The 24,582-nt window shown below is 51.1% G+C and overlaps 1 protein-coding gene across 2 annotated transcripts in view; it reads left to right on the top strand.

The window, feature by feature from the left end:
- ZHX2 (zinc fingers and homeoboxes 2) overlaps nt 1-24,582 on the top strand; it is a 177,944-nt gene that overhangs the window by 56,371 nt on the left and 96,991 nt on the right. For both annotated transcript variants that reach the window (XM_047783340.1, XM_047783341.1), the window contains exon 2: nt 20,819-20,889. The gene's annotated coding sequence lies outside the window, so the exon portion shown is untranslated. The remainder of the gene's footprint in view (nt 1-20,818; nt 20,890-24,582) is intronic.

The raw sequence follows: 24,582 nt of genomic DNA, 5'->3' as shown, positions 1-24,582 counted from the left end.
AAAACTCTGATTTTCTGCCCAGGGAAAAAGAAATCTTGTCCAGATTTTAAGCACCATAGCTGGGCTGTTATCTTTGGAATACCAAGACGCTGGCATGATGGTTTTCAATACTACCTTGTGCATATTAATATCCTTATATCTGAAAAGAATGTAAAATTGCAAACAATAAAAGGTATCAACGAACTGAAAACAAGAGTAAAGCACAAAAGCCCTATTATAATGGGATAGAGGTTACACTGTGCTGCACTTTCTAGTTGGCAAAGCACTTTTATATATTCCCCAGGCCCGGTGGCCTCCCAACAGCCTGGAAGGTGGGTATTTTTCTGCGCATTCCACAGGGGAGAAAATAGAGTTTCAGGCCAAGTGGGAAAGACAGGCAGGAGTCACACCATACTGGGCCTTGTAGGACTTGGTAAAGACCTTGGGATTGTTCTTAGTTCAGTAGGAAGCCTTCAAAGGCTTAGGCAGGAAAGTATTGCCATCTCCTCTACCTTTTTTTTGTTGTTGTTTTTTGGGGTTTTATTTTGTGTGTGTGTGTGTCTTTTTGCCTTTTCTAGGGCCACTGCCGCAGCACATGGAGGTTCCCAGGCTAGGAGTCTAATCGAGGCTGTAGCCGCTGGCCTACACAAGAGCCACAGCAACTCGGGATCCAAGTCGTGTCTGCAACCTACACCACAGCTCACGGCAATGCCTGGATCCTTAACCCACTGATCAAGGCCAGGGATGGAACCCACAACCTCATGGTTCCTAGTCGGATTCGTTAACCACTGAGCCACAATGGGAACTCCTCATCAACCTTTTTAGAAGACCTCTTGATAGAAGGGGAAAGAGCAAAAGTGGAACCAAGGAGGCCACTTGGGAGGTGGCTTTGGACGATCAGGCAAGAAATGATATAGCCCATATGGAGATAGAGAAAAGAGGGGGGGTCCGGCGACGTGGACATCACAAGACGGCCTTAGGGCGGATGGGCTGCGGATGAGGATGGAAGGGGAGAAGCAAGATGACTCCCACCTGCCCGGTGGGTGGATGGGTTGTTGGTGGTGGGGACTTTGGGTGGTGCAGTGGGGATGTCTGAGGAGGAACAGGTTTCCGAGGTGGGGAAATCGGTGAATCAGGAGATCTACTTGCCTTTGTATTTGGAAGGAGGGTATCTTTTTCCAAACACGGGGCCTTTGGATGGCAGAGAGCAGGTCCTTGCTCCTGGGCCTTGAATAAGTGCTCTCTGTGAGCTGGGTGCTCTCAGGTCCCCCTCCAGACAGACCGTCTGTGAAGAATGCCGCCGCTGGCAAGTCGCTGTGTTCCTTCTGCAGCCAAGGAACCAGGGAGCCACTAATGACCCCCTCTCAGAACGTTGGGCCCAGTACAAGAAACAAACAAAAAACCCCTGATGTCCTGCCTTCTAATGTTTCAGGCTTTGGGTAATTTTTCTTTTGCCAGTCTCCACGGGGTCTTTCCTCTGCTAATGTTTGAAAGTGATTCTTTTTTTTTTTTTTAATGTGTGCTGAGGCCTCAAATAACCTTTACCCTGCGGTGGCTTCTGAGTAGAGGAAGCCTAGTAAAATGATAATAGGATCTTCAACAATAATAAGCTTTGGTAGAATGTCATTTAATTAAAAGACTTCCTTTATATACATTATTTGATTTTAGCCTCGAGAAAATCTCTGAGGTGAGGTAAGTGTCTTGTTAAGCTCTATTTGAGAGGCCAAGGAATATAGTAGCCAAGAGCCTACGAAAGTGTGATAATGATGGCATGGCTAAATTTACAGACTTGAGGTCCCTGGAACAGAGGCTGACTCATGAACATTAGCTGCTGTTGGTTGTTTTGTTGGTTTGCCTGCAGCCTGTGGAAGTTCCTGGGCCAGGGATTAAACCTGAGTCTCAGCAGTGACCTGAGGCACAGCAGCAACAACACCAGATCCTTAACCCACTGAGCCACCAGGGAACTCCTGGTGTTGTCTTTATGGTTGGTTTCTTGATAGAGAACCTGAGGCACAATGAGACTGCATCATACACACTCTAGTGGAATCAACTCTGAGTTGTGTAGGATTAGTAATATTCCTGGATGCCACGCTCAAAAGGAATCCATGTCCCAAAGTGATATTTGTCAGGCGGCAAGGCTGCGGCCAGGGCTGGGCCCTTTGCAGTTCTCCTCCCCACCTCACCCCTTCCAGCCATCTCCATGCCTCTCACTTGCAAGTGTCCCTCCCACCAGCGGTATGTTGAACCCACCATCCAGGACCAGGACTGCTCGGAGGCCAGCCCCTCCTCCCTGCCTCCTGCCCTCTGCCACTCATCTTCCTGTGTTCCCCTTTCTTTGCCAGAGGATTCAGACCCCGCCTCCACCACCTCCCTCCCTGACCCCCACCCTCCTGGCACCCTTCACCAATGGGTTTCTGCAGCCAGGCCACCCCAGGTCCCACCTCATCCCTGGGGCTTCTCAGGTGTCACTCTTAACCCCAACCCCCCCATGGGTAGATGGAGACAAAGGCCTTGCCCTGTACGGTGTGACTCTCCCGCTCCCATGCCCCTGACCCAGGGCCACACCCAGAGCAGGTGCCAGGATGTTATACAACCGACTTCTAGAAAATCATGAAAATAACCACCCCCAGGAGCCACCTCTGCAAAGGGGTGGTGTTCATCCAGGCGGTCCCTTTGGGAAGTTTACCCCTCATTCCAAAGATGGGGCCCCAACTCAGAACATCCGAGAACGTCCCCCCCACACCGCGCTCTCATCCTCCTCGACGCTGACAAATCTCTGCCCTTTGTGGAGCCAGGAATGTGACGTCCTCAGAAATACAGTTTCGGGGGGAGAGGTTGCGAGCACGGGGGCAGTTATACAATCTGGGGCCCGGTTTTAAAGTTTGCCTTATAACCTGCCTCTGAAGACAGCTCCAAAGGAGGGCTTCACCCACATGACGTGGGCATCGTTGAGAAAAACATGAGGGCTTTGCTGTGGGGACCTCATTGAAACAGGAGTTCACATTGGACTGGGGTCCGTTCTGGGACTATGTTTAAACTTTGTCCTCAAAGAGGAATAAATGAGGAGTTCCCATCATAGCTCAGAGGCTAACAAACCCGACTGATATCCATGAGGACTTGGGTTCGATCCCTGGCCTCGCTCAGTGGGTTAAGGATCTGGCGTTGCTGTGAGCTGTGGTGTAGGTCATAGACACAGCTCGGATCTGGGGATCTGGCGTTGCTGTGGCTCAGGCGTAGGCCGGCGGCAAAAGCTCCGATTAGTCCCCTAGCCTGGGAACTTCCATATGCCACGGGTGCAGCCGTAGTAAAGGCAAAAAGATTTCTAAAAAAAAAAAAACAGAGGAATAAATGAGTGAAGTGTGTATGAGCGGAGCCTCGTTACCTCATGGCCCAAGTGTGTTTCTGAGGCCATGGGTGGTGTGTGTGCGCGTGTACGCGTGCGCGTGCGAGCTTTAATAGTGGTGGGGGGCGCTGAGCCAGCCCTAGCCCCCAGAGGCCAGCCGGCCAGAGCCAGTCCTGGTTTCGAAGCAGCTGTAACACTCATTCCTTTGCCTCTAGTCCCCTCCCCAGCCCCTAAATTTCTTTCAGCCCAGTAGCTCCCTCCACTGACCTGAATGTAATTATTGTATTCTTTGCAAATAGAAGACCCCCCCATTCCCACTCTACCCCCCCCCAACTAACTGCCCTCTCCTCATTAAGGGCCTGAAGGACACGGTTTTGTGGGGAAAACGGCCGGGCCCTCCTCACAGGCCCTGTTTGTTCGCAGGTCCCCCTGTCCATTTCTGTTAAAATGATGAAAATGTGACAAGGCAGGGGGGTGGAGCGTGCGGTGGGGCAGGATGTTTTCTCTGGGTTCCCGATATTTTTGTCCAGTAAAATATTTTCCTGGGCATCAGAGGGAGAGGAAATGGACAATCTGTTTCTTCAGAGCTCGATGTTCGCCACTGGCAGAGGTTCAGGAGCAGGCAGGGCGCCCTGTCCCCAGCACCCCTCTCGTCTCAGTCTCTGTGCCCTCCATGGGCTGGGAGCCAAGAGGCTTTCAGTGTGAGGGTGGTGGAAAGAGGAGGCGGCTTTGAAATCCAGACCATACGCAGTTCCTGAGTGACTTTGAGGAATCTTGGTGCCACTGAAATGCGTTTACTGGGGCCGCCCCCCGATCTCTCTGCGGCCCCTCATATATGGACGCAGCAGCTGTAAACTGAAATCACCAGCCTGGATGGCATTCCCAGCAAAGCCCTGGATCCACGTGGTGGCTGCCAAGAAGCAGTGGAGTGGCTGGACAAAGGCCTTTCTGGGGTTTTCGAAGTGGAAAGTGGGGGATCAGGAGTAGGAAACGCATCCAGCCTCCCTGCTAGAGGCCCAAGGGAGCCTGGTACTGCCGGTCACCAGCTCTGATCCTGGGTGTGGTCTTGTGGCTTGATCTCCGTTTGCTCATTGGAGACGAAGAGTGGGCAATACTTACCTGCCGAGTGAGTGGCTCTGGAGACAAACATTCCCAGCTCTGCTGCTCGCTTGCTGTGTGACTTTGGGCAAGTTACTTCATCTCTCTGTGCCTGGTTTTCCTTGTTGTATGCCTTTCCTGTGCTTGCTATATCAGAGAACCATAAACTTGGTGACTTAAAACAATAAAAATTTAATCTCTTGGAGTTGCCACTGTGGTGCATTGGGTTAAAGGATCTAGTGTTGTTGCAGCCATGAACTGTGGCATAGGTCGAATCTTCAGCTCAGTTTGATCCCTGGCCTGGGGACTTCCATATGCCATGGGTGCAGCCAAAAAAGAAAAAAAAAAAATATATATATATATATATATCTCACGGTTCTAGAGGCCAGAAGTCTAAAATCAAGAGTCAGCTTCCTTGCGTCTTCTGGCTTCTAGAAGCTGTTGGTATTCCTCGTGGCTACATCACTCCAGTCTTTGCCTTGCCTTCATATCACCTTCTCTTCTGTCTGTGGGTTTCTTCTCTGGGTGTCTCTTATAAGGACACTTGGCATTGTATTTAGGACCCATCGGGATAAGCCAGGATGATCTCATCTTAAGATTCTTTATGTACTTAGCAGGTGTAGCAAAGACCCTTTCCAAATAAGGTCAGATTCACAGGTTCTGGGACTAGGACATGGACACAGCATTGTGGGGTGGGGTGGGAAGGGGCACAATTCAACTCGATACACTCGTTTATTAAATGAGGATGATAATAGAGATCCCATGATGGAGATTATGCAAGTTCATACATCTAAAGTCCTTCAAGCCATGACTTAGATACAGAAAATACTCAGTGTTTGCTCTTGTCAAACTCTTCATCAAGCCATCAATTTGTAATCACCACTCCCACCACCACCATCGTCATCATCACCACCATCAGCATCACCACCACTACCACCATCACCTCTGTCTTCACCACCACCAGCATCATCACAACCATCACCACCACCATCACCACCATCATCACCGCCATCAGCATCACCACCACTACCACCATCACTACCACCACCCCTACCACCACCACCAGCATCATCACAACCATCGCCACCACCATCACCATCATCATCATCACCGCCATCAGCATCACCACCACTACCACCATCACTACCACTACCACAACCATCATCACCACTGTCTTCACCACCACCAGCATCATCACAACCATCACCACCACCATCACCACCACCACCATCACCACTGTCTTCACCGCCATCACCACCATCACTACCACCACCACTACCACCATCACCACTGTCTTCACCACCACCAGCATCATCACAACCATCACCATCACCAGCATCATCACCATAATCTTCACCACCATCGCCACCACCACCATCAGCACCATCATCCTCACGAATGTTTATGAAGAGTCTTCCCAAACGTGACACATCTAAAGTTAACTCTTAACTCTTATTCTTCAACAGCTCTGTAAATAGCTACCCCATCCTTTAAATAAGCCTGGTTTGCCCTTTTCCTCCCACACTCCCTTCCATCTATAAGTCCTACCTGTTCTGCCTTCAAAATATACCCCCAGTGGGACCACCATCTTCCAGGACCACCGCATTGCACCCCTCCAGGGAGCGCTCTTCCCATTTTGGTGGCTGGAGTTATGTATTTAGCACCATAGTGCTGCTTCCTGCCACCTCCATTCCCACCCTCCAATTCAAGCCCTGTTGTCTCTCACGTGGGTCATTGCAGTCCTGGTCCTGTTGGCTCTCCTTTCAGTTTGTCACCCACTGCCCCTCCCTCCACTTCCTGCACACACACACACACACACACACACCCCACAACTGTCTCCTCCCCTCACAACTGCTTCTTAAAAACACAGGTCAGATTGTCACTTGCCTGCCCCAAACCTTCCGCTGGTTCCCCTGTCTCACCTAGAGCAAAAGCCAAAGTCCTTAAGGTAACCCTCAGCCCTGTGCTCACCTTCCCCTCTGCCACCAGCCTTGAACAAAACACACACACACACACACACACACACACACACTTGCATTTCCCTCGCTACTTTCTCAGCCTAGAACACTCTTTTCCCAGCTCTGTTTGTCATTTTTCTCACTCATTTCATTCAGGTTCTGCTCAGAAGATCCCCTGTCATGGAGGCTTCCCTGCCCATCACAGGGTCACAGCTCAGCCAGCAGCCCTAACATCTCCCCCTTTTTTTTTTGTTTTCAAATCGCAGATTGCTACCTCGTACCATATGTTTATTTGCTTGATACATTGTCTGCTGTCCCCCGTCACACTCAACTATATGATGGGAGAGACTGCAATTTGATGGCTGCCGAATCTGCAGCCCCAAGCCCGTGTTAAGCCCGTGAGAGGCCCTTCCTGGGCGACGGAATGACTATGGGCCAGGCTCTGGGTTTGCACGCATCCCCCAGCTCTCCCAGCAACTAATGACATCAGTGTTGTCACATCCTCATTTTGTCCGGGGGCCCAGAGACAGTAAATAAATGTCCCCAGGCTACCCAACGAGTGAATGGGAGCAGCAGGATCTGACCAACCAGCCTCCCGCCAGAACCCGCTTCCTGAATCGCCATCTGTCAGGAGGCAGAAATGAAAGACTGTGGTGACAGACCTTTGGAAATGGAAATACACTGCATGAATGTACCAGGACAGCAGTAGCCAAGCCCAGGACATCCAAGCCAATTGCTTCGAATTGATTTGGGTCTCCTTCCTGTTTAAATTTTTAAATTGTCAGAGCTTTTTTTGCTGCTTCCCCGGATGAAATGACACAAGGGGGTAAGAAAGGTGTCAGTGAGGCACTGTCCCTCTATTCAATTATTGTCAGACTTCGGTGACCTGGAATGTTCTGGAAATGGGGCCCGCAGGCTGCATGAATGTGCCCTTTATCCCAAAAGCAGGTCAGTCCATTTTCTGCCTTTAGTAAACATGGCGTGTTGATAAGAGTCCCATATTTCTGTGTGGGGCCGCACAAAGATGCATTCCCAACTCCACCACTGAGATAACATGTGGTTTTACATAGTAACAGTAACTCTTATTCCTGAGTCCTACCAGGTGCTAGGGACACTCCAAGGGCTTTGTACTTATTGGTTCATTTAGTTCCCCAAACCACTCTTAGGAGTAAGGCTCTTTTTAACCCCAGTAATATTACTCACGGAGACACAGAGACGTTACTAACTTGGCCAACGTCACACAGCTCAGATCCGCAGAGCCGGGATGTGAACTCAGGCCCTCTGTCTCCTGAAGGGGGGGTTTCAGCAGCTCTCTTCTGTGACTCTCTGCTTCATCCATAAATTGTGGAGAACCCATGCAGTCCTCTTTCCAGTTTGAAAAATCTGCTTTTAAGGCTGAGAATCTGGTCATAGCTTTGAGTCATGGGTGTGAGTGCAAGGTGGAGGCAGCAGGGATGGAGCAGGACCGAGGCTGGGCTTCCTTTCCATCAGGCCCTCTCTGGGTCTTACTCTTCGGTCACTTGCTATTCTTGCCTTGATGGTCTGCAGAAATCAGAGCCCACAGGTGCAAATCTTACCCCAGACATCTTTCCCCCTGTGTGAGAAAAAAAAATATATGAAACCCCAATGGTCCCCTGGTGTTGATTAACTGTAAAAGCACTCTCACATCTCTGTTCTCACTTGATTCACATAGAAACTCTGTGTGGACAGGCAGGGAGAGTCCCATTTTACAGATGAGAAAATAGAGGTTGGGAAAGCTGATCTTCAGTTCACACTTATCACCTGCCTCCTACGAGTAGTTTCTGGGTCCTTCCTCAGGGTTTTTCTTACTTTACTGTAATAATCTTAGTAAACAGAGCTTTCAGTTGCCCCCAGCCCCCTCCCACACTGTTGTCACCAGTAGATTAGGGATCAACACCCATCAGAATGGCAGCTCTCGGAATTCCTGCCATGGCACGACAGGATCGGCAGCGTCTTGAGAGCGCTCTCCTTTACTGGGTACCTTCTGTGCGTCAGGAACTGTGCTAGAGGCTTTTCACATCATTTGTCCCTCTAATCCCCACATTAGCCCTTTGAGATATATGGCGTTGATGCCCATTTTACAGATGAAGTGCCTGAGGCCACACAGCCCCAAGCTGATACATGTCTACAGTCACATAACAAGGAAGTGGTAAACCCAGCATCCACACGTCTTAACACAGATTGTCTGCTGACTCCTCCCTGGTTGAAGGCTGCCTGGACTCCTGGTCATGACTCCTGGACAGGACAATCTCTAAACTCCTTGGCGTGGCGTGCAGGGCCCCCCTGGACCCACTGCACCTACTCTCCGCCCCATGCCCTAGCCCCTCTGCTTTCACTCTCAGCCACACTCAGCCACTGGCTGCCCCCTGGCCAGGCCATGCCCTTCCTCAGTACCAACTCGCTCTGCTCCCCTCCCCTTCAGACTGGCGCTTTTCCCTCCATCCTCCATGGTCCAGGCCAAAGCCACCTTCTCCATGCAGCCTCCTGTGACCCACCATCTCCCACGCCCTTCTCCCTGCCCAGTGTCACTCTGCTGCAGGGCGCCCTGAGCCACGCCCCATGGCAGCATAGCCGGTGTCACTGGCATCTAACATAGCCTGCGTATAGAGGGACATAGGACATCAGGGGACAATGTGACTTGTGGAAGACCTGGAGAATGGAAGCCTACCTAAGAGCATTCTAATTGTTTCGCATTTTTAAAAAACACATGCCAGCCCAACAGAATAGCTCTGTGGCTGGCGTCTGAACCATGGGCCACTGGTTTGAGACGCCGGGGAGCTCCTCAGGGTTCTTGTGCGTCTCCCCATCATCAGTGCTTAAAGGAGGGAGGACAGAAAGGAGGGAGGGAGAGAAGGACGAATTTACCTTCCTCAACCTGGCCGTTGGGCTTCCATAAAACATGGTGTCTTCATCTGCTCAGGCTGCCTTAACAAAATCCCATAGATTGGGTGGCTTAACAGAAATTTATTTTCTCACAGCTCTGGAGGCTGGGAGCCCAAGGTCAAGGTTCCAGCCAATTCTGTTCCTGGTGATGACTCTCTCCCTCATGTGCAGACGGCTGCCTTCTTGCTGTGTCTCACGTGGCCTTTCCTTGCTGCATGCACTCGGAGAGAGCAAGCTCTCTGATTTCTCTTCCCTTTTTCATTTCTTAAAGTTTTATGGACGTATAGTTGATTTACAATGCTGTGATCATTTCTGCTGTACAACAGTGATTTAGGTAAATATGTACCCATATCCGTGCTCTTTCAGAGTCTTTGCCCTCTTAGATTATGGCAGAATATTGAGTAGAGTTCTCTGTGCTATACAGCAGGTCCTGTTGGCCAGTCATTCCATGTACCACGGTGTGCCAATGCCAATCCCAAACCTCCTGTCCATCCCCCGCAACCCTTGACCCCTTGGGTAACCGTAAGTTTGTTTTCAAAGTCTATGACTCTGTTTCTATTCTACAAATAAGTTCATGTGTATCCTTTTTTTTAAGATTCCGCGTATAAGTGATATCACATGATGTGTGTCTTTCACTGGCTGACTGACTTCACTTAGTATGAGACTCTCTAGCCTAGGTCCATCCATGTTGCTGCAAATGGCATTATTTCATTCTTTTTATGGCTCAGTTGTATTCCGTTGTGTAGACATACCACATCTTCTGTATTCACTCCTCTGTTGGTGGACAATTAGGTTGCTTCCATGTCTTGACTATTGTAAGTAATGCTGCAGTGAACATTGAGGTGCACGTGTCTTTTTGAATTATGATTTTCTCTGGATCGACACCCAGGAGTGGGACTACTGGTAGTTCTATTTTGAGGTTTTGAGGAACTTCCATACTCTTTCCCATAGTGGTTATACCAGTTTATATTCCCACCAACAGTGTAAGAGGGGGGCATCTCTTCTTTTAAGGACACGAATTGTATGGGATCAAGGCCCTATTGTTATGACCTCAACCTCCCTTAGAGGTCCCATCTCCAAATACAGTCACTCTGGGGGTTAGGACTTCACCGTATAAATTTGGGGGGTAGGGAACAAATATTTAGTCCGTAACACATAACATTCCAGATCTTTCGATTCATAAGCATGTCCTGTGTCCATATGATGGGGATTCTGAAACATGGAGGGCAAAGAGCAGAGTCCAGTGGTCAAAGCAAGGGCTTTCCTATCAGACAAATTCAATTTGATACTTGGCGCCACCTCTTACTGGCCGAGTGATCTTAGACAACCTCCCCAGCTTCTCTGAGCCTCACACTCCTTCCTCACTGTGAAATGGGGACAGTGACACCAACCACACGGGATTTGTATGAGGATTCACCAGGCAACCCTTGTTCATGCATTCGAGCAGCAGTTGCTAAGTTCATCCTGGGCGCTCTGCTGGGCGCTGGGAGTCTGAGGGTAAGTGGGACAGAGCAGATCCCATGTTCTGGCTCTTACTGGAAGAGCCAGACAATCAACAAGGAAATAGGTGATAAGACAGCAAACAAGTCAGTCACTTGAGAATGGGGCAGGGGCCGTAGGGAAATACACCAGGCTGTAGAGCAGAGGGCAGTAGGGGAGGCGACTTTGCCAAGAAGCTGAGAGCCATTCAAAGACTGGGAGTTCCCATTGTGTCTCAGCGGTAATGAACCCAACTTGTATCCATGAGGATGTGGGTTCCATCCCTGGCCTCAGTCAGTGGGTTAAGGATCTGGCATTGCTGTGAGCTGTGCTATAGGTCAGAGATGCGGCTCAGATCCTGCATTGATGTGGATATGGCATCGGCCAGCAGTTGCAGCTCCAATTTGACCCCTAGCACTATTAATATTCACTGTGATTGGAGTTCCCATTGTGGCTCAGGGGAAATAATCTGACTAGTATCCAAGAGGATGCAGGTTTGATCCCTGGCCTCACTTAGTGGGTTATTAAAGATCCGGCATTGCTGTGAGCTGTGGTGTAGGTCACGGACATGGCTCGGATCTTGCGTTGCTGTGGCTCTGGCATAGGCCGGCAGCTACAGCTCCGATTCTACCCCTGGCCTGGGATCCATATGCCTTGGTGCAGCCCTAAAAAAAAAAGCAAAAAAAAATTTCACTGTGATGGTTGCGGCTGGTATTGCACGGGGCCTCACCCTCCAGAGAGCAGTGCCCGCTGAACTGGGCTTTCCAAGGGGAGCAGCGCCATCAGGGCTGGAGTGGTGCGGAAGGCCTGTTGGCAGGAGGAGGAGGGTGTGGCAGTGTTGGGGGCCTGTGTGAAGGGGATAGACGGGGGAGCAGGAGAAGTGAGCGTGGGGGGAAAGGGGCATTTGGTTGAAGAGCCTGGATCTGAGGGACCCTCAGAGATGGCGCAGGCCCAAACCCAGCAATGCCAGGCCATGAGGTCCAAGGTGCCACTTGAATGACCTCAGTGTGAGCTGACAAAGGCAGCAGCAGCAGCCCCCATTGTCACAGCTGGGTGGGCAGGTTGTTTGAGAGAACATGCTCCCCACTCCAGGTGCAGGGCCCCGGGCGGAAATCCATCGTCGTGAGTCACAGCCAGATGTACCTCTTGTCAGGGAGAACCACGGCCACTGAGAACTGCTCATGGTTTCCGGGAAACTTCCTGTGTGCGGAGGAGGGGCGCTCTTCCTGCGTGGGCCAGCTGGGCCTGAGAGAGGAGACCCTGCTGGGGGGCCCGGCCCCGGCTGCCCTCTCGGGATCTGAGGCCAAGCTCTCTGGGGCCAAGCTCTCCGGAGCCTGATGCCGGCAGACTGGCTGAGGCACACTTGGGGGCCTCTGTATCCCCTCCCACAACCTGCCTGGAATTGCCTGGCCTTCTAACAGAGATCAACCTGCCCCCATGAGGTGTGGGTGCGGGAGGAGCAGCTAGGTTGGGAGTTGGCAGCCCTGCGTCCCCATCCCACAATCTTGGATTCAAATCCAAGGACTTCTACTAGCCCAGCTTTGCCAGCCTTGATTCCTTCATCCTAACTTGGGAGCTCTCCAAGGTTCCACCCAGCTGGACCATTCAGGCAGTTCCTTGGTGTTCCTCCCTAGAGTTGGGAGAAACGGAGGCCCAGGAGCAAAGGGTCAGAGCCAGCCCAGGTGGGGGTCGCCCTGGAGCTCCTGCTTTGACCGCCTGCACCCTTCCCCCATTGCTCCCGTGTCTTGCTTCCTCGCCCCAATCTTCTTGTTTCTCGACACCTCTTTCCCCTCTGCCCATGCTCCTCACCTGCCACCCCAGGGGTGGGTGTGTCACAAGTCAGAACCAGGATGAGAACTCCCAGGGCCATCAGCCATCCGAGTGTACTCACTGGGATAACCTCCTCTACCCACCTCCCGTCTGAATCCTGCACATACTTCAATCCAGCTCAAACGGCACCTCCACCAGGAGGCCCCTCCAGATCACCCCGCCAGAGTCATCACCTTACCAAGCCTTCCCCATGCATGCCACTTTACAATACTGCCACTGGCATTTTTACTTCCTTGCCCTATAATTATCTGTGCACGCACCATCGCTCCTTTACACAATTCCGAACTCCTTGAACTTGGCACCAAACTGCCCTCATTTTGCCCACGCCTATCACCAGCCTCCCCTTTGACATCTGATGCGGTGTTTGTATACCGAGTGTTGGAGAGATATTTGTGGAATAAACAGAGTCCTCTTTATGCGGAAGGATTCTTTCAGAATGAACGGTCAGGTGTGTAAGAGCATCTGTCCTAGAACCACACTAGGTTGAATCTTAGCTCCACCATCTGCACACCATGGGACCTTGGACAAGTTACGAACACCTGTGCCTTGGTTTCCCCACTTGTGAAAGGAAGATACTCATAGTCCCCCTGCCTCATAGGGTGGCTCTGAAGATTTAATGAGTCATGGATGTCAAGTATTTTGAGGTCGTGCCCAGCACAGACTTGATTCAGTAAGTGAAGCTGTTAGATGTTGGCAATCCTATATGCAAATACTTACTTGATTTTTTTTTTTTTTTGAAAAAAAAAAAATACTGCGCCACCTTGCAAATTCGAGTTCGGCTTTAGGTAGTGGCCAAATCCTTTCCAATTCCTGCATTCACTGAATCTGCATCGGGTCCTCACTGCCAGCTGCAGTACCTCCCTGGCTGCACTAACTCGAAGCAGAGGGAAGGGAGAGTCATGGCGCATTGCTGGCGTAAGTGCTCACCGGCTTGGGGCTCGCAGCCACATTAAGCACTCTTACTCAATTCATGTGACTCGACAAATTTGGAATGTGTTAGGGAGAGAGAGTTTTTCCAGCTATGAGTCAGTATATTTATGCTCTCTCACACACACATTAAAAATTTTTAAAAAGAGAGCTTAGCAAGCATCATTTATGAGTGCAAAGTGGAAAGCTCTGGAAACTGTATTTTGACCCTGAAGGCAAGTCATACTTAAGATCATTAATAAACAGGCTGGAAGAGGATGCAGTGGAGAGAAAACACAGCTAGCTGCCTTTTCCTTCCGTATCTCAGCTGTTGCATTGCACATAGGAGGACCTGATGTACACAGGTTTATAAAGCACCTCCTGGATACTGGGATTTATTCTAAATGTAGTGGGGAAATAGGTGAAAGAAGGGAGGCAGAACCAGCGTTTATTAAGCACCTATTATGTGCTAGATCATCGGCGCTGGGGTGGGGGGTACACGTCCCCAGTTCAAGAGGCAGTGTGGGAAAAGCGGAACGGTTGTATTTAGACATGCTTAGGTTCAAAACTCGGCCAAGCCTACTTTCATAATGTTATCTGAGCCCCACCTGATCCCATTTTATGGATGACAAAACTGAGTCTAAGAGAAGAGAAAATAATGCGTCTACGGACACAAAGCTTTTAAATGATAGAAACCACATTCAAAACTGGGTCTGCGAGTCTCCCGCTGGTAGAGAAATTCCGATTCGACGAACGCCCCTGGGAGCTGAGTTTCCCCACCAAGGAAGGAGGCGTCCACTCACATTCGCACATCCTGAGCAGGTTCCGCTTTCTCGCAGACCCATCTCTTTAACCAGCTTCTGCCACTGGCCTTTGCATCCCTCGCTTTGGGGATTACGACTTGCTGCTGGTCCAGGCTGATCCTCTCTGCTGTTGTTTACTTTAGAGAAAGAAACCACCTCCCGTCCAGAGGGCTTGTGTTTCCAGCTCACTTACATCTCTTTTGCGAGGGCTCATTTTCATGGATTCCCAGTCTCCAGGGAGCTGTGTCCTTCCCTCAGAAACATGAGCTGTAATCAAAGGTGTGTGTATTCAACCCCACACATCTGCCAGCAGCCGCACCGGAGCCACGGTTCCCAGAGGCCTGACAGGAGGAGGTTCAGGCCAGGTGCCCCGGGGAGAATTTTTCCCTACACAAATCAGATTGCCCTGTGGTTGCCCTTTGTAAAGATGGCAGGGTCCCAGGTGGTGCTTCTCCGATGCTGGAGGACCTGTCGGGGCTCCAGGATTCCTCTATCCATTCAGCAAATACTTTGAAGGCCACCATGTGCTGAGAACTGCAGACACCGAGAACCCAACTCTTTGGTGACTTCCCAACACTCACAGGGGTAAAGACCCAACTTTTTTTTTTCCTTTTATGGCCGCACCTGTGACACATAGAAGCTCCCGGGCCAGGGATTGAATCCTAGGTGTTGCTGCGGCAACCCAGGATCATTGAACCCCACTGAGCCAGGCCAGGGATTGAACCCACGCCTCCACAGTGACCCCACCCGCTGCAGTCGGATTCTTCACTCATGGCAGGAACTCCAAGACCCAACTTCTTAAAGGCCCGCAAGTGCCCGGAAGAGCTGGCTCTTGCTCTTTCTCTGGCCTGCTTGGCCAGGGCCACTCTGGCAGCCAGGTTCCACTGCTTGGTGTCCAGCATGCCTCCTCTTGCCTTAGCCCCATCACACTCCCCCTGGCTTTCTTGAGTCTTCCTACCCCTCTTGGCCCGGTTTGCTGCTGCTTGCCTTTCCGATTGAGCTGCCATCCCCCCATCTGCTGTACCTTCAAATGCCATATCTCCTTACCACCATTGCATGGGCTTCAGTTGGCACCATCATCTCACTGGAGTCTTCTTCTCCAACCCAACTGCAAGGGCAGGGCTCACCTTCTCTCCCTGGCACTGCTCCATAGTCAGTGCCCATAAAGAGTTGTTGGGAGGGAGTCCCCACCATGGCGCCATGGGATCAGTGGCATTGCTGGAGCACTGGGATGCAGGTTTGATCCCCAGCCAGGCACCGTGGGTTAAGGTAGCTACAGCATAGGTCAGAACTGCTGCTCGACTCAAATCTGATCCCTGGCTGGGGAACTCCATATGCTGCAGGGCGCCAAAAAAGAAGGAGGAAAAAAAAAAAAAAAGGTTGTTGGGGAATGAAGAAGCAGAAGTGAGCTAAGTAGACGCTGCCCTGCTCAGTCCTGGGCACATCTTGGAATGTTGGTTGAACTTGACAGTTCTGAGGGGGAAATATTTGGAGACAAATACAGATCAATTCTAGAGTGGAATCCAATGTCCTCATTACCTCGGGGAGGTTAGGAACGCAGCCTCCTTTGTACTCTTGCAGTGCCCTTGTGGAAGAGTAGCTCGGGGTTGGTTGGAGAGATGGCCCAGTTTGCCAGCAATGCTAGTCACGGAGTCCAAGTTTAAGAGGCCATGTGGGTGGGAAATGAAAAGGCTATGTTTAGTCAGACCTGGACTAAACATAGTGCTGGACATTTTACTCTCATGACTTGGGGCAATGCATTTGATCCCTCTACGATACAGGTTTGTCCTCTGTAAAATGGGTATATGAATACCTGCTCCCCAGAGTTGCTGTGGGAGAGAGAGGTGAACTATGTAGAGGGCCCAGCCCAGCACCCAGCGCAGAGCAAGCACTCGGAAGTGGTGCCTTGGTGATAGCTGTGATAGAGTGATAGCTGGTCACTCTTCAGAATTAAAGGCTGTTGTTGGTGTGCAAAGCGAAACGTTTTCTGGAGCAAAGACAGGCAACTTAAGATTGCACTTCCAGGGAGTTCCTTTCATGGCTCAGCACTAACGATACTAGACCAGTATCCATGAGGATTCGGGTTCGATCCCTGGCCTCACTCAGTGAGTTAAGGATCCGGAGTTGCCTTGAGCTGCGGTGTAGATCACAGACGTGGCTCAGATCATGCATTGCTGTGGCTGTGGCGTAGGCCAGCAGCTGCAGCTCCGATTGGACCCCTAGCCTGAGTTCTTCCATATGCCGCAGGCATGGCCCTAAAAAAGAAGGAAAAAAAAAAAAGAAAAAGACTGTACTTCTGGCTTGCAGAGTGGTGGCTGCAGGAAGTGGCCTGTAGCTTTCCTCCTTCTTTGAACTTGACCTTCCTCCCTTGTGTCCAGTCCCCACTGGCCCTGGCCCAAGCCCGTTGCTCCCCAACACTGTCCTCCACGGATTCCTCACCCTCTCCTTGTATGAGGCCATCACCTCGGGACATCATGACCTGTTTACTAGACGCGGAGTGTCTTACTCATCTGCTAAATGTTTGCCGAGTGAAAAAAATAGACTGGAATAAACTACGTGAGAGGGAGTGACCCTAGGGATGGGTGTTTTTCTTCTACAAACGGTTAAAGTACTGTTCCTCTTTTTCCCCGGCAGTTGTCTAGCAATCCAATAGGTTGAAATTAAACTAGGTCAAAAGGGAATAGGAGGAACCATAGGGAAAAATCCTACAGGCAGATTTTCCCTTATGGGGATTTTGCTCCATGTGACAATTTTCTGGGGAAAGGCGTTCGGAGCCAGGAAGGCTGGAAATGTGTGCACATGGAGAGCTTGAAGGACAGTGAAAAGCCCTTTACTTCATTGGAACTGATCGCAATGAGAGCTGCCATTTCCACGTGTGGGAGCCGTGGTCGCCATCTGACACTGGATCCCCCATGAAGCCCAAGGAGGCAGGTTCTGTTTAGAGCCCCACTTGGCTGGCGAGGAAACCAAGGTCCCCAAAAGGGAAGTGCGCAGCGTCAGGATGCAGAACACGTGTGTGAGAACCAGGACCAGACTCATGCTGGTTAGGAAGGATCACGTGTCTAGGTGATGCTGCGGTGCTGAGTTCAAGGAGAAACAGAAAACAGAATCAGTTCACTGAGACTCCCCAGCTCTGGGAATTCACTGTGCAGCCCCAGCCACGTCACCCCCCACACTTCTGTGCTCAAGAAGCAGCACCCAGCCAGGTGAGAGCAATAATAAGTATTGTCAGTAATAGTAGTAGTTAACATACCTGCTTACCTGATTCTAAGTGCTGTATGTATGTTACTTCCCTGGGTTCTACAGGGTGACGCGGGGTTAATTTGGGGATGAAAGAGAACAGAGAAACTTGGGCATCAGTGAACCCAGAACACAGCAGGGTAAAGGCAGGGGCAGAGATGAGCAGGGGCCGGACCTTGTAGACTTGGAGGTCCTGGGGTAAATGCTGTGCTCTTTATCTGGAGACAAATGAGGCATCCATTAGCCGCTTCCACCTGTACCCCCTCTGAATACATTGTCCATCACATATAATAGCACATTCAGTCTTCTATATGACTTTCTCCTTTTTTATCCTGTGAGTTTCCTAAGGGTAGGGATTGGGTCTTATGTATTTATGTCTACCTGGTGCTTAGCACAGGATCAGGTATGTGTGGGTACCAATTAAATGGTTGTTCATCAGATATTTAACATAGTCAACATTTAATAATGGTAACATGTTCAATATTTAATAATTATATTAGATATTCATTATATGAAAATATTTGTACCTATAATGTAACTTCCATTATGCAGGCATTTCTGCTCTAAAATGATATACTTCCCTATAAAGCCCTGCATTCTGAAAAATTCAAAAATAACAGCGCTTTGGGGACAGTTGGGCTGAGCAGTGACATCCACATAACTCTGTAATGAAGCACAGACCAAGTGATGATAGCAGCAGCGTTCAAAGGGCGTGGTACATTTTCAATTAAAAAATAAAACAATAACTTTTGGACCTAAAGGGGGAGAACTTGATGGAAGGGGCTAGAGTAGGGTTGAGGCTGACAGGTTTGGAGGAGACAGAGCATCGTTATCAGAAGTTTCTGGGAGAAGAGCAGTCTCAGGTCCTGCCGGAGTGTGGCAGGGATGAATGGTCTCTGGAGCCCACGGCCTTTGCACAAAGACCAGGGAGAACTGAGCAACAAGAGTGGCTAAGACAGAGCACATGGCCAACGGGAGCCCAGAGGAGGAGCTGGGTTGGGGGTGGTGGGCAGAGTCCCTGAGGCTTGCTCTGCTCAGCTGTGTGTACTTTACAAAGTACAGCCGCCCTCACCTGGTGCAGAATATTAACGTGCTGGGAACATTTGCCTCTGAACCAGTGTGACCTCCAGGCTTTATTGACATCATCCCCCATCCACCTTATATGCACTAGTCTTCCTTGTGGAAGCAAGTGCAATAGAACACACATGCATGACTAACTGATACACCAAGAATGCCTGCTGGCCAGTTTACACCACGGAAGGTACCAGTCGCACACCGTGTGTGGGCTGTGGACTGTTTTCCTCTTGGTCCATGGGTCTCTTCAGGAAACCCATTCTGTGAGCAGAGGGTAAAGCAAGACGTATGGAGCTGGCTGACACTAAGCAAGGGCATTGTGAACCCGTGACGCAGTCATTTCCCCATCAGAAGCAGCTGAGCTCACACCTGTGGGGTTGGAGGGAAAGGACCTCAAGCTCAGCATGCCTGAAAGCTGTGTGACCTCAGGAAAATCACTTGACCTCTCTGTGCCTCCATTTCTTTAGCTGCAAAACAGCACTCGTGACACTCCCTCAGTCCTTTGAAGGAGCAGATCTGCTAGTGGATGAAAAGTTCTTTGTAAACTATAAAGGGCTTTACAGAATATTGTCCTTCCTGCAAATCGGTGCTCAAATAGGCAGGTTGGCTTGCCTCCTGGGGTACCTTCTGCTGGCTGCTTAGTTCTAAGGGCAGAAGGTAAATATAGCTAAACTCTCTGAAATCCAAATAAATTAATCACTGGGAGTCAGTGCAAAAGCTGGAATGAACTTTGGGCAATCTTGCTGGCCTTTGGGGACAGTGAGGAGGAGGGGACCCCTGCTTCCACGATCCAGTGCCTCCTCTCTCTCAGCCTCACCCAGCAGCCTTTGTCCCCAGAGCTTTAGGTCATCAGCTCGCCCCTGGCTGCTGCTCTTCCCATGGCCACGCCCACCAAGCCAGGCCCGCCCATCCCACCACCCTCTCATTTTGATTCCCTGAAATAGCGCAGAGAAAAGGAACACCGATTTCAGAATCAGAACCACCTGAACGTGGGCTTGCACGAGCTCGACCACTCACTAGCTCTAAAATCCTGACAGCCAAGTTGTGGTTTCTCAAACCTCTTCCTTCACCTTGGGAATGCACGACGATTTCCTGACTTCCTTCCTTCTGTGATTAAGAGGATTAGAAACTCGCTCTTTGCAGACTTTAATGTGCCCAGGAATCACCTGAAGAGCTTGTTTAAAAAGCAGGTTCTGATTCAGTAGGGCTGGGTGGAGCCCGAGAATCTGCCTTTCCCACAAGTTCCCAGGCAATGCGATCTTCACCTCTGACTGTTGATCTAGTGTATAAAGCGACCTGCTGTATAGTTAAGTACTCAGTCAACAGAAACTCTTGCCATTAAGATGGGGTTTTTCCCCCCCAAAAAGCGTTTTCGTCTGAGAACAGGGATGGATAATTAGGAAAGCCTCGGCTCCCCTCAGAATTCCTAGGGCCACAAGAAAAAAAACGAGTTTGGCTTTAAAGGCAGGCTGGGCGTGGGGAGCGAGGAGCCGCGTGGCCCCAGCCGCAGCTCGTCCGTCCGCAGCTGCTCCACGCGCACGTGTGCGCGGCAGGTGGGCCCCTGCCCCGCAGCGCAAACCGGGAGAGCTCAGGCCCCGGCTTGCCACGCTGGGAACGCATCCTCAGGGCCCCGGAAGCACGCCCGCTTCTCCGGCTACAGCTCTCCTGAGGAATTTTCAAAGCAGCCCCTGGTGGGTGCGCCTGGCGGGAGCTTCCCAGGGTAGAATTCCGCGCTGGGGGCTGTCGTGCTCAGGACTGCGGTAGCTTTTCAACTTGAGGCCTGCGTGCCGCCGAGGCTCTCTCCCTTCGCCCTCACCATCGTGGACCCGGGAACTCCCGCTGCTGCTTAGGGACAGACACCAAAGACTCCAGGGAACTCGAGTGGGGTTCAAGAGACGCCTCTCCGCCCCCACCCAGCTGAGTTTGCTCTTAGGGTAGCTCTTCGGAAAGGCCGGCTTCTCCAAAAGCTGCTGACTCACCCAGAGGGAGGGTCTTTTTTTTCTCCCCCCGTCTCAGAATCGCCACAAACATCCCTGAGATGCTTGAGGTCGGTTTAATGAGCAGCCCCGTCCCAGACCATTTCCTCTTTCTTGCCCCTTCCCATCTACATCCCAGAATCCCACTGCCTCGAACCTTCTAGAAACAACAGTGGAACACCCAGTTGGTCTGCCCTGCTTTTAACATGGAGTCTCTCTCCTTCGTAGGTCTTGACGCCCTGACTGCCCTCGGAGTCAAAGTGTAGAAAGATTCCCAGGATGTAAGCAATCCAGGACTGGTGAGTGACCACCGCCTGTGGGGACCTCAGCTGGATTTCCGGGAAGGGCAAGGAGATGAATGGGGGGGGGGGGGAGGGAGGGGCAGCCGAGCTCTTGCGCCTCTGAAACTGTTTGCCTCCAGATGCATCTGGAAACAGCACAGAGCAGAGAATTCAGGTGTGAGTCTCTTAGAATTCACTGGGTCCCCGCCCATCCCTCCCCAGAAGCAAAGCGAGCCTATGGGTGTCTGTGCGGCCCCCCCGCCCCCACTGTCTGCTCAGATGGCAGCAACTCAGGCTCGCCATCCAGAGGGCACGTGCTGGGAATTGCTTTCCAGGGAGCCTGTCACCAGGGTTAGGGACACATTCTTGGAACAGAGAGGGAACTACCTGGCTCACACCAGTTTGTAAACCATAGCCCTGAGGAGGCAGGAGTAAATGGAGGCCACCTTTGCATCTTCAAACAGCTGTCACTGGCAAGAGGAAGGTGGGTGGCTATTGACTCAACCTAAGGAGAAATTTCCATCAAGAGGTGGGCAACTATAAAATCGATGTCCATTAGACGTAGTGAGTTCCCTGTCTCTGGCAGAATTCAAGCACAGGTTGGAGAAGCATGGATGGGAAATGCTGAAGTGGGTGGGGCGTGTTTCTGACGAGGTAGCGTTTTACAGACTGTTCCGTGATGGCCAAGAATCCCAGAGAAGCAGGAGGATGAGGGGGAGAGTTTAGGGAGTGAACGAAGGGAGCTTGTGAGCTCACACACACCCTCTCGGCACAGCCTGGTTTATGTGTCAGGGTCCTGCCTACGAGTTTGGAAGCTATTGGATGAGATGGTCACTTCTCAGACCTGTTGTCCACTGGCCGGCTGTACCTGAGCCACACCTGACAGCCACGCATCACAGATGTGACCCCAAACACCTGATACGTATGAAGGGGTGGGCAATTCTCCAAGCATGGTGGAGGCTCTGATCAGAGTCTCTAGGGAGCTCCCTCCTGTACCAGGGCCACCAAAAGAGTTGCCACTGAGTCAGCCATCTAGAGACTTTCCCAGGATCCAGGAGTTCCCATTGTGGCTCAGCAGTAACGAACCCAACTACTATCCATAAGGATGTGGGTTCGATCCCTGATTTTGCTTTGTGGGTTAAGGATCCGGTGTCGCCCTGAGCTGTGGTGTAGTTCGTATACATTGCTCCGATGTGGTGTGGCTGTGGCTGTGGTGCAGCTGCAGCTCTGATTTGACCCCCAGCCTGGGAACCTCCATGTGCCACGGGTGCGGCCCTTAAAAAAAAAAAAAAAAAAATCTTGCACAGCCCAGAAGGAAAGGCACGGGGCAGGGGGCAGGGGATGATGCTGTAGCAGGACCCCCAAGCCCCCAGGCTGCGGGAGGACAATGAGCATGGCTTCCCTGAGGGAGCTGGGGTCCTTTGGTGGGACCACATTCTCCAGCGACCAAAACCTGGTCCGCTGAGTGTCAGAAGACTCTCACCCTAGACGCCAGCGGGGAACTTGCCCAGGAGAGACACCCGTTGCAAGTGAGAGAGGGTATGAGCCGGGGGCTCTCTTTGTGCTCTGTAACCGGGTCTTCTTCCCCCAGGCCTGGGTCAGCTGCAGCAGGAAATGTGTGCAGGGTGCTTCAGGAGGCCAGAGGTGGTGCTTTTCTTTAAGAAACTGACAGCCTGGACAAGAATCAAGTTTGATAGTCGTTGTGCAGGGGCTGGATATTCAGCTGCGTCTCAAGGGCTGTGCAGTGTGGGTCGGTGGGAGAGGGAGGCGAGGGGGCTGAACATGGATCTTGAGCTGTGACTACAGTGCTTCTTTGGCAAGTCTTCAGGCATGAGTTGGGCTTTGAGGACAGAGGCCGTGGCCTTGATTCTCAGAACCTGGCGTATCCTAATTGCTCAGGAAGTGATTGTCGAATGACTGAAAGGGAAAGTGATGAGGAGGCAGCTCAGGCAGTCGTGTCTGTGGCTAAGAGCAGGGCCCCTAGAGTCAGATGGCTTGGGTTCAAATCCCACGTCTTTCACTAGTTGTAAGGCCTCAGTTTCCCCATCCCTAAAATGGGCGTCATGAGAGTGTCTACTGCATACGGGAGCTGTGAGGGGTCAACACACTGATTCTTGCAAAGCTGCTTGGTGCTGGTGCATCATAAGTGCTCAATAAATATTAGCCCGTATGCTTGTTCTAGATGTGGGACCTGACGCTGGGGTTAAAGTTCAATGTTGAGATAGGAAATCACAGCATGAGTAAGAGGATGGAGCCCTGGTCTGGGAGTCAGAAACCTTGGCTTGGCTGCGGGGAGGAGATGCGGAAAGCAATGGCTTCTCCTAAGCTCAGTCTCTAAAACAGAGATGCTGCGAGACGGCGGTCAAGGGCAGCTCTACCTCTCCTGCTCTCCCTCCGGTGGTCCTGGCACTGGTCCAAAGGCAGGGGCAGCTCAGCCATTTGTCACTAGCTGGGGGGCCTCATGGAGAGTGGTTTGACTTCTCAGGACCTCCCTTTCTTCCGGTGAATGAGAAGCCAGTGTGGGCCTCCGTCCCTCGCGGAAGTGCAAAGCTCAGGCCTGAGAGTCTGCTGGTTCAGATGGAAAGTCATTAAAGACACGGGCTTGGGTAGTGTAGCCCCAGTCACTGTCAGTTCCCCATCCCCAGACCGTGAGGTCTGGCTGTCTTCTCGGCTGGAAGATAGATTCTCAAAACGATGCTTCACTTCGCAAAGGGCACCCTGGGGTTCGTGGCGTATTTCAAATAAAAATGGCATTTGCCTGAAACATTTGTCAGGGTCACATTTATTGCGTTAGTGGTGGACCTGGGACTATGGGATGGGCTTAATCAGGGGCCTACTCTTTGCCTCTCCTGACCCATCACCCTGTCTGTGATCCTGGCTGGATAATAAGACCGTAGTTTAAACCAAATTGTTTCTGGCATAAGCACAGTCTCTATGCCTATGCGGGCCTGGGGGGATCCAAAAAACTGCCACTCATACCAGTCTCCTTCTCTCTGTGTACCCCCTAACATCTGCCAAGTGACCCCAGCTCACTTCTGCCTTTAATGGGAAGGGAACCAGGATAAAGCAGTGTTTGAGGGGGCAGCTTCAAAGGTAAAGCTGTCAGAGAGAAGAGGTCCTGATTCCTGGCTCTGTCAGTCATGTGGCCTCTCTCAGCTTCTGTTCCACCTCTATTCAGATGAAGTGACTGGGCCAGGTTGCGGGTGCCAAATAGATTTCATCTCCTGCTAACTTGGATCAATTGGTCATGGCTGCTAGGAGCACTGTGAAGGATTCAGAGGCATACCAGGAAAGAGTGTGCTACAATGGATTAGTGATGTCTGCTGGGGAGCAATAAGAAGGCTGTAGTACACGTGCTACTTTTTGCCAGAGCAATTTCCAAGGTCCCTGCCCGCTCTCACACTGTATTGTTTTACATAGTGGCCTCGTTTTACATCAGAGAGGCAAAGCACAGCAAAACCTCATTAATCTGGACCACTTTAGGACCCGACGGAGTGAGTGGAAAGTCTTAATGTGAGGGTATCTGCTGCATGCAGGTGGGCTTCATTATCTTTCAGTCCACGGAGTCAGCTCAGCTAACAGGTGCGGATGCAGGGGCCATGGTGGTCTGTGCTTGCAGGTCTGATTGTGCGGCTGCATTGGCCTGACCTGTACTTCTCATGCACTTACTCTGTTTATGAGCTTAGGATGGAGACCAGTGACACTCAAACA

The sequence above is a fragment of the Phacochoerus africanus genome, chromosome 6 (assembly GCF_016906955.1).
Source record: "Phacochoerus africanus isolate WHEZ1 chromosome 6, ROS_Pafr_v1, whole genome shotgun sequence".
Classification (NCBI taxonomy): domain Eukaryota; kingdom Metazoa; phylum Chordata; class Mammalia; order Artiodactyla; family Suidae; genus Phacochoerus; species Phacochoerus africanus.
Note: the sequence above shows the minus strand (reverse complement) of the source record. Positions and strands in the feature narration are given on the sequence as shown.